The sequence below is a fragment of the Nilaparvata lugens genome, chromosome Y, assembly GCF_014356525.2.
Source record: "Nilaparvata lugens isolate BPH chromosome Y, ASM1435652v1, whole genome shotgun sequence".
NCBI classification, from domain to species: Eukaryota; Metazoa; Arthropoda; class Insecta; order Hemiptera; family Delphacidae; genus Nilaparvata; species Nilaparvata lugens.
In genome coordinates this window covers 8,895,338-8,900,435 of record NC_052519.1, presented here as the reverse complement: position 1 = coordinate 8,900,435, position 5,098 = coordinate 8,895,338, and the positions used below count along the sequence as shown (strand labels likewise).

At 32.2% G+C, this 5,098-nt stretch overlaps 1 long non-coding RNA gene across 1 annotated transcript; it reads right to left on the bottom strand.

Annotated features, from left to right (window-relative positions):
• Positions 1-966: 966 nt before the first annotated feature.
• Positions 967-5,098, bottom strand: LOC120355281. The gene is made up of 3 exons (XR_005573482.1): positions 4,909-5,098; positions 4,361-4,472; positions 967-1,780 (listed from the first exon to the last, which is right to left on the bottom strand). It is a non-coding gene; the product is annotated as an uncharacterized LOC120355281 (long non-coding RNA).

Here is a 5,098-nt window from a genome sequence, read left to right as displayed (position 1 = left end):
GTCAGTACAACCAGTTTGAAAAAGCAAAGCAAGAAAAAGCAAAGCAAATCTCAGTATAGTGATATGTAATTTTTGAATAGAATGATTTATCATTCAAACCTATTTGTATACATTATTAGAAATTTAAAAACCTAGAGATTGCAATAAAAAATCGAGTAAAATTTGAGTTGACAGGTTGTTGAGGAAGCTAAAAAACTTTGAAATTCGATAAATTGGAAGAAATTAATGTAAAATAGTGGGAAGTAATTTTAGCCAATAAACCTCACGTGTTAATTTCAGCAGAACTTACATAATAATGAAACAGGAAAGAATAAAAAATCTTAAATTATGTATAATATGTAACTTGAGACAAAAATTACCGCTTCCCATGCTTGAATCTGTATAATCAGAATGCTTGAATCTTAATATTCACTGAAGTGATTTGAAACAAATTTTTCTTCATCACAATATATGGGCAATGCTCAACCATTTGCATCAGGTAAATGCCTAAAATTGCATGATTTCCCATAATTTAAAATGTCAATAGTCAAGAAATCACATTGAATCATGAAATAGTTAACACATTTCAAGAAATTATTTCGATCCTCAAAGCTTTTCAATTACTTGATAATAGGAGTAAAATGAATGCTTTGATTACTGCGACCTTCCTTGGTGAACGGGTCCGACCACATTATGACAGAGATGTTCTTGAGAATTGAATAGGTTCCTGGATTCATGGATTTGATAGCTTTTACCACAGCTAAACAGTCGGCAAGTTGATTTCACCTCCTTCTTCCGCTTTTATGATGCAGTACAATAGGTTCACCTGGAATCAAAATAAGGGACAAAATCAGAAATCAGATTATAGTGTAATTTAGTATTGTAATTATGCTTTATTTGGAAAAGTAAATTATGCATTTTCTCCTGTAGGAGGCGAGTTAATAGTATGTAGCACACCGACTAAATTGTCATCACATTGATATTTCGCACGTTAGATGCACTTCATTCCAGTATTTCCTAGAGGAGAGACGCGCATAAGGACACCTCAAGGATCAAAAACTTCATTCTTTTCACCGCTTTCTTTGATATCTGTAAAATACTTATTTGCAGTAGTGTAGCGTGCCTTCGTTTGTTATTCACGTGAAGAAATGCAGATGATCGATAAAACTTCTTGAAACTGTAAATTCCAATATATTTTTACAAATAATATAAAATGCAAATTAATTTAAACAATTCAATTGTAACAACATTGATATTTTTACATTTCCGAGTATGTCAAATTATCCAATTCAAGAGAACATCTTATTTAACTAGGTAATTTGAGAGGTTTTATTGAAAAAAGCTGTAACCAAGGTCTCAAGCTGAATAAAACCACTGAATTGAAAGTCAAGCACTTATTCTGATGCAGTATGTACGTTTAACATAGTGACTTCAGACTTTTAACATATCAGTGCTTCAAAGTGCCAGACGTTCAATCAGGTGGCATAATTCAGCTATAGGCCTCAGTCAGAACTCTTCACCCTAATATATCTCTTAATTATGATGTATCCTCAATTGGACAATAAACGTGAGACTAATTTGGACAATATGATAATCTAATTGAACAATAGAGACTTGGATGTGTAGAAACATTAAAACATTGAAATCACTACCTTCACAGTAATTCTAAAAACTTAACATCCTTTTTGGGACACTATATAAACCAATAATCAAGTAAAGTGAGGAACTACTTACCAAGGAGTTGTGATTTTCGGAAAGCTTTCTATGTGGTGACAGGCAGACATAAATGGCATTTTTATTTCTAAAAAGAAAAACGTATTAGTAGAAGAACGAGTTAAGTAGAAGAAGTAATAATTAAAAAGATTGAATGCATCATACTAGAGATTAATCTACTCTCAATCCACATAAAATTTATATTGATTTTTATTTCTAAGGGTTGCATCCATTTTGCACGTATCGTATAGAGCACTAGCTGACTAAAGAGTGCAGCCTTTGTTGTCTTAGCTATCATGGCCGACATATTCCCTGTTTTGATAAGCCTAAAAGTTTGGTCAGAATGGACTCCCTACTTTCAAATCAGTGAAGAGTGCGCAGGTGAATAGTGGAATAAGAGTGGTGGTGTTATATGGCGGAAACTATGTTATTTTAAGTATTCATGTTCATCATGCAGTGTTAAGGTGAGCATCGAGGCTTTATTGTTGGAACGTTCTTTAAAAACAATGACAATGTGGTAGCGACGCAGATGCTTTTTGTAGGCGGTTTGGTTTGAATCTTCATGACAGTTCCTGATCTGGTCGAAAGGATCTGCACTTCCTAGAAAACAAGCTGGGCAACCTAAAAAAGGTGGGGTACCTGAAAATATCGCGGCAGTGAGGGCGTCCATTGAACAATCCCTATCGCGCTCTGTGCGGAAACATCCAGCTCCACTTGGAATATCGTCCAGAGAAGCAAGGCGAATTTTACACTTCGATCTCCATTTACACCCCTGAAAGATTATGGTTGTTTCAGACGATTGGTTAAAGCATACAGATGCTTGCAACGCACTCTTAACCTCTGTGCAACACGATACTATTCAGTGGTCTCCGGATCAGTAAATACAGGAAGAACAGATCCAGTCGACCATTTAGCAGTAAGCCATTCCTTAATGGCGTCGCATAGGTTCAGAAAGCCAGTCATGATGATTCAAACCAAACCACCTAAAAAAGGTTTAAAAGTTGCATTTTTCAGCGTTTTGCTTCCACGCTCATATCTTGAAAACAATGCATTCAACCGACATAACTAACTATTCAAAAATGAAGCTTGATACATTCTCTACACTTTTTGTTTAGTGAAATTTTGTGATATTCCCAACAGTTCCCCAGATATTCGCTCTTGAAGGTGTGTAATTCTTAAAATAGCAGGGTTTTATCCAATGTTTTGCTCTTTCATGGGTCATAACTCTCCAAAAATGCATCATAAAATGGGGACTTTTGATATGTTCTCCTCCTAACTAGTTTCAACATAGCTGATAAGTCAAAAATGTTGTTTAAAACATTCCCTCCAAATTCCTTTGTCAATTGGTCTATTGTTGCAAAAATGGATATTTCACACTCAACACTAAAGCTGCTGCAAAAGGTGTTGAGAAATTTGTGAAAGTGTGAATTTATACATCAAATTGAGGAGAATTAATGCTCTATAAGCTCATAATCAACATGGATTTTTCCCATCGATTTTTAAAAAGTTATAAAAACAAAAATAGAAAAAAATTGGTGGCAAATGTGTTTTTTTAATGTCACACCTTCAAGAGCGGATATCTCGAAAACTAGAGGAGATAAAAAAAAGTTGTAGAATGAATATTGTAGGAGATCATGTAAGCTTTAATTTGTTATATATGATAGTTATGGTAAGTCCTTAAGATACATATTTTTGAGTTTTATGCGAGGAACCAAAAAATGGTAAATGAAAATCACAATTTTTATACTGGGACAAAGTCACCATAATTTTAACCTAAAATGACTTTCTAAATGATCACTATGTATAACAATTAAAATATAATTAAAAACAAAAATAAATGTACTCGCCGATATTATAAGTCTTTTAGAAATTAGTTTTCTAATAGGCTACGAAGTTTTCAGACAACAAAATCACAAGATGAAGCAAGAAGCTAGATTTTATGTCGATAATTCAAGTAATATACCGAGATTCGACATGATATTGATTGTAAAACTAGATAGGCCTAATGATCAAGGCTACGGATATAAATGTTAAACATCGATTTCGGATAACAGATATCGGAGATAAATGATTTGAATCTTTTTCCGCGACGTGGGTCAAAGTCACCCCGGTATTTTACAAAGGCGACTTTCTAGAAGTATCTTAAGCCTAGGTGATGAAAAATGATACAATATAAGTAGAGTTATAATAAATGAGGTTATGTAGAGTTCTTTTTTATTATTGTATTAACTTAATGATAAGTTAATAGGAAAAATATCAAATAAAAGAATCATTGCTATAGATTCACAAAAAATCTTGTAGTGCACCCAATAAAACACAGAAAGCGAGACAGGATAAGGGGCTAAGCTATCTGTGATAATAGGAAAACAGTTACCGTACAGGAAAACTTTATTTTCTATATGAAAACATAGCAAATCAAGTATGGGTGCCTCAGTAGCCTACCTACCTTTACTTATTGCAAATGTTAATTAATTTCATTAGATTATTGGAACACATCAACTTATATTTTATAGCTTTTATAAAGTTTCTAGTTTTTAATGTTCCCGAAGACCTGGCATTACTGGCAAGGGCTGAAGAAGTTAAATCATAAAGAAGTAAATAAACCATTTCACAAAACTTAAGTAACTTACATCTAGTTTTAATAGGTTGATATTAAAAGAAAACTTACTTGGTAGGTTCTTGATATTTCATTAGCTTCATTAACTTGAGCCATTCGTTCTCCACAGAAAACTCAAAATATAGGTACGATATGGGCAGTAGTAGCCTAATGCTATTGTTATCTGAAAAATAGTTCCCAATAAGGCCTAGCATAAATTAAATAAATATAGGCTAAGTGAATTATCATCAGAATAAAACTAAATAGCCAAAATAAGTTAAATCAATAAAATATGGTATGCTACTCTAGTTTTAAGTTTGATGTTTTTAATTGAAAACATTGAAAATATAAAGTTGTCTTTCTTATTGTATTACTTTATGTGATACCCATGATTATAAAATAAAGTGATAAACAATGAAACAATGTTGATCAACCAATCTCATTGATTCACAGTGAAACTTGCTTATTGTTTAACTCTAAATGTATTAGGAAATACTGTACCTATGTAACTAAGTTAATGACCAACAACCTTGAAAAATAAACATTAATTGTTATCATGGATAAATAGCAACATAATATTTCAATAGGAAAATTCAAATCCTAAATAATGAAATACTTACCAACATATAAGTCAGTTTCTTTCTTGTTATAATAAAGATTTTTTTATTAGGTATGCTACATTATTGCTACTTCATTTTATAACTAATACCATAACCAACAGTAAAAACACGAATTAAAATTATAGTGGTTTATAAAATAATAGTCATGTACATAATTATTATGCAAATTTTCAAAACTCTGTTATCTGTT